Below are 16,793 nucleotides of genomic sequence, written 5' to 3' on the forward strand. Positions count from 1 at the left end.
CTATTAGTATTATTATTATTAATGTTATTGTTATTAATATGACAACTAAAGACAACTCTGAAACCTTTAGTGACTTTTATGTCTTTTCCTTTTTCCTCTACTAAAGTGTTAGACACAGTTAAATTAGTTTAATTTCAGTTTTTCAAACATTTTATTTTAAAGCAAATTTTTGTTATATATTATTTATATCCAACTCTATAACTCGCTTATGGTTGGTCCTTCAAGAAAAATGCAAATAACTATTTTATAGAATATTTTATCAGCTTTAATTTTGAAAGAAAGACAAAAATTCATAGGAGTAACTGTTTTCGAGATATAAGCAAGAAACCAAAAAACTGTTACCTTAATAAAGCGCTTGCATATAAGCAGATTTAGTGCTGTTAGTATTATTATTATTAATGTTATTGTTATTAATATGACGACTAAAAACGATTCTGAAGGCTTTAGTGACTTTTATGTCTTTTTCTTTTTTCTCTACTAAAGTGTTAGACACAATTAATTTAGTTTAATTTCAGTATTTCAAACATTTTATTTTTAAGCAAGTTTTTGTTAAATATTATTTATATCCAACTTTATAACTCGCTTATGGTTGGTCCTACAAGAAAAATGCAAATAACTATTTTGTAGGAAATGTTATCAGCTTTAATTTTGAAAGAAAGATAAAAATTGATAGGAGTAACTGTTTTCGAGATATAAGCAAAAAACCAAAGTAAAAACTGTTACCGTTTCAGAACAAAAATGTAATTTAGTTTTCAATGTTTGAGACGAAGACGAAAATGCAGCATTTAAAATCGACTCTGAAGACTTCAGTGACTTATATGTCACCCCCTTTTTTTTCTAATAAAGTATTGGACCTAATAAATTAAGTGTATTTTAAATCACAAGACATTTTCTGTTAAAGCACTTCTTTTTTAAATATTAATTATTTTCAATCTTATATCTCGCTTATGGTTAGTCCTACATAAAAAATGCAAATAACTATTTTGTAGGAAATTTTATCAGCTTGAATTTTAGTAAAAAGATAAAAATTGATAGGAGTAACTGTTTTCGAGATATGAGCAAGAAACCAAAACACTGTTACCTTAATTAAGCGTTTGCATATAAGCAAATTTAGTTCTATTAGTATTATTATTATTAATGTTATTGTTATTAATATGACGATTAAAGACAACTTTGAAACCTTTAGTGACTTTTATGTCGTCTTCTTTTTCCTCTACTAAAGTGTTAGACACAATTAAATTAGTTTAATTTCAGTTTTTCAAACATTTTATTTTAAAGCAAATTTTTGTTAAATATTATTTATATCCAACTCTATAACTCGCTTATGGTTGGTCCTACAAGAAAAATGCAAATAACTATTTTGTAGGAAATTTTATCAGCTTTAATTTTGAAAGAAAGATAAAAATTGATAGGAGTAACAGTTTTCGAGATATAAGCAAAAAACCAATAAGAAAACTGTGACTGTTACTGAACAAAAATGTAATTCGGTTTTCAATGTTTGAGACGAAGACGAAACTGCAGCATTTAAAAACGACTCTGAAGACTTCAGTGACTTTTATGTCACTTCCTTTTTCTTCTAATAAAGTATTGGACCCAATATATTAAGTGTATTTTAAATCACAAGACATTTTCTGTTAAAGCACTTCTTTTTTAAATATTAATTATTTTCAATCTTATATCTCGCTTATGGTTAGTCCTACATAAAAAATGCAAATAACTATTTTGTAGGAAATTTTATCAGCTTGAATTTTAGTAAAAAGATAAAAATTGATAGGAGTAACTGTTTTCAAGATATAAGCAAGAAACCAAAACACTGTTACCTTAATTAAGCGTTTGCATATAAGCAAATTTAGTACTATTAGTATTATTATTATTAATGTTATTGTTATTAATATGACAACTAAAGACAACTCTGAAACCTTTAGTGACTTTTATGTTTTTTCCTTTTTTCTCTACTAAAGTGTTAGACACAGTTAAATTAGTTTAATTTCAGTTTTTCAAACATTTTATTTTAAAGCAAATTTTTGTTAAATATTATTTATATCTAACTCTATAACTCGCTTATGGTTGGTCCTACAAGAAAAATGCAAATAACTATTTTGTAGAATATTTTATCAGCTTTAATTTTGAAAGAAAGACAAAAATTCATAGGAGTAACTGTTTTCGAGATATAAGCAAGAAACCAAAAAACTGTTACCTTAATAAAGCGCTTGCATATAAGCAGATTTAGTACTATTAGTATTATTATTATTAATGTTATTGTTATTAATATGACGACTAAAAACGATTCTGAAGACTTTGGTGACTTTTATGTCTTTTTCTTTTTTCTCTACTAAAGTGTTAGACACAATTAATTTAGTTTGATTTCAGTATTTCAAACATTTTATTTTTAAGCAAGTTTTTGTTAAATATTATTTATATCCAACTTTATAACTCGCTTATGGTTGGTCCTACAAGAAAAATGCAAATAACTATTTTGTAGGAAATGTTATCAGCTTTAATTTTGAAAGAAAGATAAAAATTGATAGGAGTAACTGTTTTCGAGATATGAGCAAGATACCAAAACACTGTTACCTTAATTAAGCGTTTGCATATAAGCAAATTTAGTACTATTAGTATTATTATTATTAATGTTATTGTTATTAATATGACGATTAAAGACAACTTTGAAACCTTTAGTGACTTTTATGTCTTCTTCTTTTTCCTCTACTAAAGTGTTAGACACAATTAAATTAGTTTAATTTCAGTTTTTCAAACATTTTATTTTAAAGCAAATTTTTGTTAAATATTATTTATATCCAACTCTATAACTCGCTTATGGTTGGTCCTACAAGAAAAATGCAAATAACTATTTTGTAGGAAATTTTATCAGCTTTAATTTTGACAGAAAGATAAAAATTGATAGGAGTAACTGTTTTCGAGATATAAGCAAAAAACCAATAAGAAAACTGTGACTGTTACTGAACAAAAATGTAATTCAGTTTTCAATGTTTGAGACGAAGACGAAACTGCAGCATTTAAAAACGACTCTGAAGACTTCAGTGACTTTTATGTCACTTCCTTTTTCTTCTAATAAAGTATTGGACCCAATAAATTAAGTGTATTTTAAATCACAAGACATTTTCTGTTAAAGCTCTTTTTTTTTAAATATTAATTATTTTCAATCATATATCTCGCTTATGGTTAGTCCTACATGAAAAATGCAAATAACTATTTTATAGGAAATTTTATCAGCTTGAATTTTAGTAAAAAGATAAAAATTGATAGGAGTAACTGTTTTCGAGATATAAGCAAGAAACCAAAACACTGTTACCTTAATTAAGCGTTTGCATATAAGCAAATTTAGTACTATTAGTATTATTATTATTAATGTTATTGTTATTAATATGACAACTAAAGACAACTCTAAAACCTTTAGTGACTTTTATGTCTTTTCCTTTTTCCTCTACTAAAGTGTTAGACACAATTAAATTAGTTTAATTTCAGTTTTTCAAACATTTTATTTTAAAGCAAATTTTTGTTAAAAATTATTTATATCCAACTCTATAACTCGCTTATGGTTGGTCCTACAAGAAAAATGCAAATAACTATTTTGTAGGAAATTTTATCAGCTTTAATTTTGAAAAAAAAGACAAAAATTCATAGGAGTAACTGTTTTCGAGATATAAGCAAAAAACCAAAAAACTGTTACCTTAATAAAGCGCTTGCATATAAGCAGATTTAGTACTATTAGTATTATTATTATTAATGTTATTGTTATTAATATGACGACTAAAAACGATTCTGAAGATTTTGGTGACTTTTATGTCTTTTTCTTTTTTCTCTACTAAAGTGTTAGACACAATTAATTTAGTTTAATTTCAGTATTTCAAACATTTTATTTTTAAGCAAGTTTTTGTTAAATATTATTTATATCCAACTTTATAACTCGCTTATGGTTGGTCCCACAAGAAAAATGCAAATAACTATTTTGTAGGAAATGTTATCAGCTTTAATTTTGAAAGAAAGATAAAAATTGATAGGAGTAACTGTTTTCGAGATATGAGCAAGAAACCAAAACACTGTTTCCTTAATTAAGCGTTTGCATATAAGTAAATTTAGTACTATTAGTATTATTATTATTAATGTTATTATTATTAATATGACGATTAAAGACAACTTTGAAACCTTTAGTGACTTTTATGTCTTCTTCTTTTTCCTCTACTAAAGTGTTAGACACAATTAAATTAGTTTAATTTCAGTTTTTCAAACATTTTATTTTAAAGCAAATTTTTGTTAAATATTATTTATATCCAACTCTATAACTCGCTTATGGTTGGTCCTACAAGAAAAATGCAAATAACTATTTTGTTGGAAATTTTATCAGCTTTAATTTTGACGGAAAGATAAAAATTGATAGGAGTAACTGTTTTCGAGATATAAGCAAAAAACCAATAAGAAAACTGTGACTGTTACTGAACAAAAATGTAATTCAGTTTTCAATGTTTGAGACGAAGACGAAAATGCAGCATTTACAATCGACTCTGAAGACTTCAGTGACTTATATGTCACCCCCTTTTTCTTCTAATAAAGTATTGGACCCAATAAATTAAGTGTATTTTAAATCACAAGACATTTTCTGTTAAAGCACTTTTTTTTTAAATATTAATTATTTTCAATCATATATCTCGCTTATGGTTAGTCCTACATGAAAAATGCAAATAACTATTTTCTAGGAAATTTTATCAGCTTGAATTTTAGTAAAAAAATAAAAATTGATAGGAGTAACTGTTTTCGAGATATAAGCAAGAAACCAAAACACTGTTACCTTAATTAAGCGTTTGCATATAAGCAAATTTAGTACTATTAGTATTATTATTATTAATGTTATTGTTATTAATATGACAACTAAAGACAACTCTGAAACCTTTAGTGACTTTTATGTCTTTTCCTTTTTCCTCTACTAAAGTGTTAGACACAATTAAATTAGTTTAATTTCAGTTTTTCAAACATTTTATTTTAAAGCAAATTTTTGTTAAATATTATTTATATCCAACTCTATAACTCGTTTATGGTTGGTCCTACAAGAAAAATGCAAATAACTATTTTGTAGGAAATTTTATCAGCTTTAATTTTGAAAAAAAGACAAAAATTCATAGGAGTAACTGTTTTCGAGATATAAGCAAGAAACCAAAAAACTGTTACCTTAATAAAGCGCTTGCATATAAGCAGATTTAGTACTATTAGTATTATTATTATTAATGTTATTGTTATTAATATGACGACTAAAAACGATTCTGAAGACTTTGGTGACTTTTATGTCTTTTTCTTTTTTCTCTACTAAAGTGTTAGACACAATTAATTTAGTTTAATTTCAGTATTTCAAACATTTTATTTTTAAGCAAGTTTTTGTTAAATATTATTTATATCCAACTTTATAACTCGCTTATGGTTGGTCCTACAAGAAAAATGCAAATAACTATTTTGTAGGAAATGTTATCAGCTTTAATTTTGAAAGAAAGATAAAAATTGATAGGAGTAACTGTTTTCGAGATATAAGCAAAAAACCAAAGTAAAAACTGTTACCGTTTCAGAACAAAAATGTAATTCAGTTTTCAATGTTTGAGACGAAGACGAAAATGCAGCATTTAAAATCGACTCTGAAGACTTCAGTGACTTATATGTCACCCCCTTTTTTTCTAATAAAGTATTGGACCTAATAAATTAAGTGTACTTTAAATCACAAGACATTTTCTGTTAAAGCACTTCTTTTTTAAATATTAATTATTTTCAATCTTATATCTCGCTTATGGTTAGTCCTACATAAAAAATGCAAATATATATTTTGTAGGAAATTTTATCAGCTTGAATTTTAGTAAAAAGATAAAAATTGATTGGAGTAACTGTTTTCGAGATATGAGCAAGAAACCAAAACATTGTTACCTTAATTAAGCGTTTGCATATAAGCAAATTTAGTACTATTAGTATTATTATTATTAATGTTATTGTTATTAATATGACGATTAAAACAACCTTGAAACCTTTAGTGACTTTTATGTCTTCTTCTTTTTCCTCTACTAAAGTGTTAGACACAATTAAATATGTTTAATTTCAGTTTTTCAAACATTTTATTTTAAAGCAAATTTTTGTTAAATATTATTTATATCCAACCCTATAACTCGCTTATGGTTGGTCCTACAAGAAAAATGCAAATAACTATTTTGTAGGAAATTTTATCAGCTTTAATTTTGAAAAAAGATAAAAATTGATAAGAGTAACTGTTTTCGAGATATAAGCAAGAAACCAAAAAACTGTTACCTTAATAAAGCGCTTGCATATAAGCAGATTTAGTACTATTAGTATTATTATTATTAATGTTATTGTTATTAATATGACGACTAAAAACGATTCTGAAGACTTTGGTGACTTTTATGTCTTTTTCTTTTTTCTCTACTAAAGTGTTAGACTCAATTAATTTAGTTTAATTTCGGTTTTTCAAACATTTTATTTAAAGCAAATTTTTGTTAAATATTATTTATATCCAACTCTATAACTCGCTTATGGTTGGTCCTACAAGAAAAATGCAAATAACTATTTTGTAGGAAGCTTTATCAGCTTTAATTTTAAAAGAAAGATAAAAATTGATAGGAGTAACTGTTTTCGAGATATAAGCAAAAAACCAATAAGAAAACTGTAACAGTTACTGAACAAAAATGTAATTCAGTTTTCAATGTTTGAGACGAAGACGAAAATGCAGCATTTACAAACGACTCTAAAGACTTCAGTGACCTTTCTGTCACCTCTTTTTTCTTCTAATAAAGTATTGGACCCAATAAATTAAGTGTATTTTAAATCACAAAACATTTTCTGTTGAAGCACTTTTTTTTAAATTTTAATTATTTTCAAACTTATATCTCGCTTATGGTTAGTCCTACATTAAAAATGCAATTAACTATTTTGTAGGAAATTTTATCAGCTTTAATTTTAGTAAAAAAATAAAAATTGATAGGAGTAACTGTTTTCGAGATATAAGCAAGAAACCAAAAAATTGTTACCTGAATTAAGCGTTTGCATCTAAGCAAATTTAGTACTATTAGTATTATTATTATTAATGTTATTGTTATTAATATGACGACTAAAAACGATTCTGAAGACTTTGGTGACTTTTATGTCTTTTTCTTTTTTCTCTACTAAAGTGTTAGACACAATTAATTTAGTTTAATTTCAGTATTTCAAACATTTAATTTTTAAGCAAGTTTTTGTTAAATATTATTTATATCCAACTTTATAACTCGCTTATGGTTGGTCCTACAAGAAAAATGCAAATAACTATTTTGTAGGAAATTTTATCAGCTTTATTTTGAAAAAAAAATAAAAACTGATAGGAGTAATTGTTTTCGAGATATAAGCAAAAAACCAAAGTGAAAACTGTTACCGTTTCAGAACAAAAATGTAATTCAGTTTTCAATGTTTGAGACGAAGACGAAAATGCAGCATTTACAATCGACTCTGAAGACTTCAGTGACTTATATGTCACCCCCTTTTTCTTCTAATAAAGTATTGGACCTAATAAATTAAGTGTATTTTAAATCACAAGACATTTTCTGTTAAAGCACTTTTTTTTAAATATTAATTATTTTCAAACTTATATCTCGCTTATGGTTAGTCCTACATGAAAAATGCAAATAACTATTTTGTAGGAAATTTTATCAGCTTGAATTTTAGTAAAAAAATAAAAATTGATAGGAGTAACTGTTTTCGAGATATAAGCAAGAAACCAAAACACTGTTACCTTAATTGAGCGTTTGCATATAAGCAAATTTAGTACTATTAGTATTATTATTATTAATGTTATTGTTATTAATAGGACAACTAAAGACAACTCCGAAACCTTTAGTGACTTTTATGTCTTTTCCTTTTTCCTCTACTAAAGTGTTAGACACAGTTAAATTAGTTTAATTTCAGTTTTTCAAACATTTTATTTTAAAGCAAATTTTTGTTATATATTATTTATATCCAACTCTATAACTCGCTTATGGTTGGTCCTACAAGAAAAATGCAAATAATTATTTTGTAGAATATTTTATCAGCTTTAATTTTGAAAGAAAGACAAAAATTCATAGGAGTAACTGTTTTCGAGATATAAGCAAGAAACCAAAAAACTGTTACCTTAATAAAGCGCTTGCATATAAGCAGATTTAGTACTATTAGTATTATTATTATTAATGTTATTGTTATTAATATGACGACTAAAAACGATTTTGAAGACTTTGGTGACTTTTATGTCTTTTTCTTTTTTCTCTACTAAGGTGTTAGACACAATTAATTTAGTTTAATTTCAGTATTTCAAACATTTTATTTTTAAGCAAGTTTTTGTTAAATATTATTTATATCCAACTTTATAACTCGCTTATGGTTGGTCCTACAAGAAAAATGCAAATAACTATTTTGTAGGAAATGTTATCAGCTTTAATTTTGAAAGAAAGATAAAAATTGATAGGAGTAACTGTTTTCGAGATATAAGCAAAAAACCAAAGTAAAAACTGTTACCGTTTCAGAACAAAAATGTAATTCAGTATTCAATGTTTGAGACGAAGACGAAAATGCAGCATTTAAAATCGACTCTGAAGACTTCAGTGACTTATATGTCACTCCCTTTTTTTTCTAATAAAGTATTGGACCTAATAAATTAAGTGTATTTTAAATCACAAGACATTTTCTGTTAAAGCACTTCTTTTTTAAATATTAATTATTTTCAATCTTATATCTCGCTTATGGTTAGTCCTACATAAAAAATGCAAATAACTATTTTGTAGGAAATTTTATCAGCTTGAATTTTAGTAAAAAGATAAAAATTGATAGGAGTAACTGTTTTCGAGATATGAGCAAGAAACCAAAACACTGTTACCTTAATTAAGCGTTTGCATATAAGCAAATTTAGTACTATTAGTATTATTATTATTAATGTTATTGTTATTAATATGACGATTAAAGACAACTTTGAAACCTTTAGTGACTTTTATGTCTTCTTCTTTTTCCTCTACTAAAGTGTTAGACACAATTAAATTAGTTTAATTTCAGTTTTTCAAACATTTTATTTTAAAGCAAATTTTTGTTAAATATTATTTATATCCAACTCTATAACTCGCTTATGGGTGGTCCTACAAGAAAAATGCAAATAACTATTTTGTAGGAAATTTTATCAGCTTTAATTTTGAAAAAAAGATAAAAATTGATAGGAGTAACTGTTTTCGAGATATAAGCAAAAAACCAATAAGAAAACTGTGACTGTTACTGAACAAAAATGTAATTCGGTTTTCAATGTTTGAGACGAAGACGAAACTGCAGCATTTAAAAACGACTCTGAAGACTTCAGTGACTTTTATGTCACTTCCTTTTTCTTCTAATAAAGTATTGGACCCAATAAATTAAGTGTATTTTAAATCACAAGACATTTTCTGTTAAAGCACTTTTTTTTTAAATATTAATTATTTTCAATCATATATCTCGCTTATGGTTAGTCCTACATGAAAAATGCAAATAACTATTTTGTAGGAAATTTTATCAGCTTGAATTTTAGTAAAAAGATAAAAATTGATAGTAGTAACTGTTTTCGAGATATAAGCAAGAAACCAAAACACTGTTACCTTAATTAAGCGTTTGCATATAAGCAAATTTAGTACTATTAGTATTATTATTATTAATGTTATTGTTATTAATATGACAACTAAAGACAACTCTGAAACCTTTAGTGACTTTTATGTCTTTTCCTTTTTTCTCTACTAAAGTGTTAGACACAGTTAAATTTGTTTAATTTCAGTTTTTCAAACATTTTATTTTAAAGCAAATTTTTGTTAAATATTATTTATATCCAACTCTATAACTCGCTTATGGTTGGTCCTACAAGAAAAATGCAAATAACTATTTTGTAGAATATTTTATCAGCTTTAATTTTGAAAGAAAGACAAAAATTCATAGGAGTAACTGTTTTCGAGATATAAGCAAGAAACCAAAAAACTGTTACCTTAATAAAGCGCTTGCATATAAGCAGATTTAGTACTATTAGTATTATTATTATTAATGTTATTGTTATTAATATGACGACTAAAAACGATTCTGAAGACTTTGGTGACTTTTATGTCTTTTTCTTTTTTCTCTACTAAAGTGTTAGACACAATTAATTTAGTTTAATTTCAGTATTTTAAACATTTTATTTTTAAGCAAGTTTTTGTTAAATATTATTTATATCCAACTTTATAACTCGCTTATGGTTGGTCCTACAAGAAAAATGCAAATAACTATTTTGTAGGAAATGTTATCAGCTTTAATTTTGAAAGAAAGATAAAAATTGATAGGAGTAACTGTTTTCGAGATATAAGCAAGAAACCAAAAAACTGTTACCTTAATAAAGCGCTTGCATATAAACAGATTTAGTACTATTAGTATTATTATTATTAATGTTATTGTTATTAATATGACGACTAAAAACGATTCTGAAGACTTTGGTGACTTTTATGTCTTTTTCTTTTTTCTCTACTAAAGTGTTAGACACAATTAATTTAGTTTAATTTCAGTATTTCAAACATTTTATTTTTAAGCAAGTTTTTGTTAAATATTATTTATATCCAACTTTATAACTCGCTTATGGTTGGTCCTACAAGAAAAATGCAAATAACTATTTTGTAGGAAATATTATCAGCTTTAATTTTGAAAGAAAGATAAAAATTGATAGGAGTAACTGTTTTCGAGATATAAGCAAAAAACCAAAGTAAAAACTGTTACCGTTTCAGAACAAAAATGTAATTCAGTTTTCAATGTTTGAGACGAAGACGAAAATGCAGCATTTAAAATCGACTCTGAAGACTTCAGTGACTTATATGTCACCCCCTTTTTTTTTTAATAAAATATTGGACCTAATAAATTAAGTGTATTTTAAATCACAAGACATTTTCTGTTAAAGCACTTCTTTTTTAAATATTAATTATTTTCAATCTTATATCTCGCTTATGGTTAGTCCTACATAAAAAATGCAAATAACTATTTTGTAGGAAATTTTATCAGCTTGAATTTTAGTAAAAAGATAAAAATTGATAGGAGTAACTGTTTTCGAGATATGAGCAAGAAACCAAAACACTGTTACCTTAATTAAGCGTTTGCATATAAGCAAATTTAGTACTATTAGTATTATTATTATTAATGTTATTGTTATTAATATGACGATTAAAGACAACTTTGAAATCTTTAGTGACTTTCATGTCTTCTTTTTTTTTCTCTACTAAAGTGTTAGACACAATTAAATTAGTTTAATTTCAGTTTTTCAAACATTTTATTTTTAAGCAAATTTTTGTTAAATATTATTTATATCCAACTCTATAACTCGCTTATGGTTGGTCCTACAAGAAAAATGCAAATAACTATTTTGTAGGAAATTTTATCAGCTTTAATTTTGATAGAAAGATAAAAATTGATAAGAATAACTGTTTTCGAGATATAAGCAAAAAACCAATAAGAAAACTGTGACTGTTACTGAACAAAAATGTAATTCAGTTTTCAATGTTTGAGACGAAGACGAAACTGCAGCATTTAAAAACGACTCTGAAGACTTCAGTGACTTTTATGTCACTTCCTTTTTCTTCTAATAAAGTATTGGACCTAATAAATTAAGTGTATTTTAAATCACAAGACATTTTCTGTTAAAGCACTTTTTTTTTAAATATTAATTATTTTCAATCATATATCTCGCTTATGGTTAGTCCTACATGAAAAATGCAAATAACTATTTTGTAGGAAATTTTATCAGCTTGAATTTTAGTAAAAAGATAAAAATTGATAGGAGTAACTGTTTTCGAGATATAAGCAAGAAACCAAAACACTGTTACCTTAATTAAGCGTTTGCATATAAGCAAATTTAGTACTATTAGTATTATTATTATTAATGTTATTGTTATTAATATGACAACTAAAGACAACTCTGAAACCTTTAGTGACTTTTATGTCTTTTTCTTTTTCCTCTACTAAAGTGTTAGACTCAATTAATTTAGTTTAATTTCGGTTTTTCAAACATTTTATTTTAAAGCAAATTTTTGTTAAATATTATTTATATCCAACTCTATAACTCGCTTATGGTTGGTCCTACAAAAAAATGCAAATAACTATTTTGTAGGAAATTTTATCAGCTTTAATTTTGAAAAAAAGATAAAAATTGATAGGAGTAACTGTTTTCGAGATATAAGCAAGAAACCAAAAAAATGTTACGTTAATTAAGCGTTTGCATATAAGCAAATTTAGTACTATTAGTATTATTATTATTAATGTTATTGTTATTAATATGACGACTAAAGACGACTCTGAAACATTTAGTGACTTTTATGTCTTCTCCTTTTTCCTCTACTAAAGTGTTAGACACAGTTAATTTAGTTTAATTCCGGTTTTTCAAGCATTTTATTTTAAAGCAAATTTTTGTTAAATATTATTTATATCCAACTCTATAACTCGTTTATGCTTGGTCCTACAAGAAAAATGTAAATAACTATTTTGTTGGAAATTTTATCAGCTTTAATTTTGAAAGAAAGATAAAATTTGATAGGAGTAACTGTTTTCGAGATATAAGCAAAAAACCAATAAGAAAACTGTAACTGTTACTGAACAAAAATGTAATTCAGTTTTCAATGTTTGAGACGAAGTCAAAAATGCAGCCTTTAAAAACGACTCTGAAGACTTCAGTGACTTTTATGTCACCTCCTTTTTCTTCTAATAAAGTATTGGACCCAACAAATTAAGTGTATTTTAAATCACAAGACATTTTCTGTTAAAACACTTTTTTTTAATTAATAATTATTTTCAAACTTATATCTCGCTTATGGTTAGTTCTACATGAAAAATGCAAATAACTATTTTGTAGGAAATTTTATCACCTTTAATTTTGGTGAAAAAGTAAAAATTGATAGGAGTAACTGTTTTCGAGATATAGGCAGAAAACAAAAAAACTGTTACCTTAATTAAGCGCTTGCATATAAGCAAATTTAGTACTACTAGTATTGTTATTATAAATGTTATTGTTATTAATATGACGACTAAAGACAACTTTAAGACTTTAGTGACTTTTATGTCTCTCCTTTTTCCTCTACTAAAGTGTTAGACACAATTAATTTAGTTTAATTTCGGTTTTTCAAACATTTTATTTTAAAGCAAATTTTTGTTAAATATTAAAAACTATAAAATGGCTTAGATTGCCTAAAAACACAGATCACACATGATCTTTTGCATAAAAATGAGAAAACGCTCATGTAACACGCAAAATAAGCTTCATTTTTCCTTTTTAAAAGTATTATTATTATTATTACTTTTGTTACTATTACTATTATTATTATTATTATTATTATTATTATTATTATTATTGTTATTATTATTATTATTATTATTATTATTATTATTATTATTATTATTATTATTATTATTATTATTATTATTATTATTATTATTATTATTATTATTATTATTATTATTATTAAAAACTTATATTAAACAGACAGAAAACGTCGTATTCTGACACAACTTAAAACACAGATCACACATGATCTTTTGCATAGAAATGAGAAAACGCTCATATAACACAAAATAAGCTTCATTTTGGCTTAGAAAACTAAGCTTACTTTTACTACTACTATTATTTTTATTTTTATTATTATTATTATTATTACTATTATTTTTATCATTATTATTACTATTATTATTATTATTATTATTATTATTATTATTATTATTATTATTATTATTATTATTATTATTATTAATATTATTATTATTAAAGACCGATTATAACTTTTGTATAATAAATGTTTTTATACCAGTTTTAAAATGAGTTATTAATTTTAGACAATTTCTTGCCTAAAAACACAGATCACAGATGATCTCTTGCATAGAAATGAGAAAACGCTCAGATAACACAAAATAAGCATCATTTTTGCTTAGAAAAACTAAGCTTTAATTTAGAAAGAAATTTATTATTATAAGTATTATTATCATTATTATTATTATTATTATTATTATTATTATTATTATTATTGTTTCTTTTATTACTATTATTATTATTATTATTATTATTATTATTATTATTATTAACTTTTGTATAGTAAATGTTTTTATACCAGTTTTAAAATGAGTTATTAATTTTATTCAATTTCTTGCCTAAAAACACAGATCACAGATAATCTCTTGCATAGAAATGAGAAAACGCTCATATAACACACAAAATAAGCATCATTTTTGCTTAGAAAAACTAAGCTTTAATTTAGAAAGAAATTCATTATTATAAGTATTATTATCATTATTATTATTATTTCTTTTATTACTATTATTATTATTATTATTATTATTATTATTATTATTATTATTACTATTATTATTATTATTATTATTATTACTATTATTATTATTATTATTATTATTATTATTATTAACTTTTGTATAGTAAATGTTTTTATACCAGTTTTAAAATGAGTTATTAATTTTAGACAATTTCTTGCCTAAAAATACAGATCACAGATGATTTCTTGCATAGAAATGAGAAAGCGCTCATATAACACACAAAATAAGCTTCATTTTTGCTTAGAAAACTAAGCTTACTTTTATTTCTATTATTTTTATTATTATTATTATTATTATTATTATTATTATTATTATTATTATTATTATTATTATTATTATTGTTATTATTATTATTATTAACTTTTGTATAGTAAATGTTTTTATACCAGTTTTAAAATGAGTTATTAATTTTAGACACTTTCTTGCCTAAAAATACAGATCACAGATGATTTCTTGCATAGAAATGAGAAAGCGCTCATATAACACACAAAATAAGCATCATTTTTGCTTAGAAAAACTAAGCTTTAATTTAGAAAGAAATTCATTATTATAAGTATTATTATCATTATTACTATTATTATTATTATTATTACTATTATTATTATTATTATTATTATTATTATTATTATTATTATTATTATTATTATTATTATTATTATTAACTTTTGTATAGTAAATGTTTTTATACCAGTTTTAAAATGAGTTATTAATTTTACTCAATTTCTTGCCTAAAAACACAGCTCACAGATGATCTCTTGCATAGAAATGAGAAAACGCTCATATAACACACAAAATAAGCATCATTTTTGCTTAGAAAAACTAAGCTTTAATTTAGAAAGAAATTCATTATTATAAGTATTATTATCATTATTATTATTATTATTATTATTATTATTATTATTATTATTATTATTATTATTATTATTATTATTATTATTATTATTATTATTATTATTATTATTATTATTATTATTATTATTATTATTATTATTATTATTATTGTTATTATTATTATTATTATTATTATTATTGTTATTATTATTATTATTATTATTAAAAACTTATATTAAACAGACAGAAAACGTCGTATTCTGACACAAAAAAACGAATTACGTTATAGACTTGACGAGAACGGCGTATCTCGGACTCTTATAGGACTCTTATAGGGTCAAAAATTATCAGTTTGGATTAAAACAAATTATTTTTGTTGACTCTCAGTCTGAATTGTTCATCAGTTCAAACAAAAACGGCTTACTTTAGACGATCTTTTGCTTTGAACAAGAATACTTATATCGAACAGACTAAAAACGTATTAATCTGGCATAAAAGAGCAATTTATGTATCACTTTGGATAAAGGCAGCTAATCCTATTCGTTTCATTGCTTAAAATAGACAAAATTGTTAATAAATCTAACAAAAACGCTGTATTCTAGCACAAAATACTAATTACATTATAGTTTCGACGAGAATAGCTTATTTGGAATGATTCTATGCTTCCAAACGAGTAAATTTTTAATAAACAGATGCCAAACATCATGTTTTGTCCTATAAAGACATTTTATATTGCAGTTTGTATTAAAACAAAATATTTTCGTTGATTCTTTGTTAGAAGCAGCAAACCTAACATTAAAGAATCTGAAAACTTTGTATTCGGACACAAACCACCGAATTTTGTTTCAGTTTAGACAAAAACGGTTGATTTTCGACAATATTTTGCTTTGAACAAGAAAGCTTATATCAAACTGACTAAAAACGTCTTATTTTAGCACAAAACAAAAGATTTGCGTTATAGTCTTAAAGCTGATTCATGCCACAGTTTGGATAAAAACCAATTATTTTTGTTAATTCATTGTTACAAACAAGAAACCTTACATCAAAGAAACTGAAAACCCCTTATTTAGGCACAGAAATTCGAATTACGTTTCAGTCTGGACAAAAACTGCTTATTTTAGACGATCCTTTGTTTTGAACACGAAAACTTACATTAAAAAGATTAAAAACGTCTTATTCTGGCTGAAAACTGCAAATTATATATTACTCTAGATAAAAGCAATTTATCCTGATTACTCCTTTACTTAGAATAGTGTAAACTTGTATAAAACTTAATGAAAACTTTAAATTTCGTCTCAAAGAAATAATTTACGTTATAGTTTTGACCAGCACTGTTTATTTCAAACGAAATTATGATTCGAAACTAATGAACTTTTATGGGGCAGATGCAAAACCACATATTACCATATAAAGCGTTGTTTTAAAGCAAAGTATTACCTTTTGCAACAAGAAATTTCACGTCAAAGAAACTGAAAACTTCGTATACATACATAAATATCTAATTACGTATCAGTTTAGGCAAATACAGCTTATTTTAAACGATTCCTAGCTATAAACAAGAAAAATTTTATCAAGCATATTGAAAACGTCTTATTCTCGAAAATAAGAGCAAATTA

This window comes from Tribolium castaneum, chromosome 11, assembly GCF_031307605.1.
Source record: "Tribolium castaneum strain GA2 chromosome 11, icTriCast1.1, whole genome shotgun sequence".
In the NCBI taxonomy this organism is placed as follows: domain Eukaryota; kingdom Metazoa; phylum Arthropoda; class Insecta; order Coleoptera; family Tenebrionidae; genus Tribolium; species Tribolium castaneum.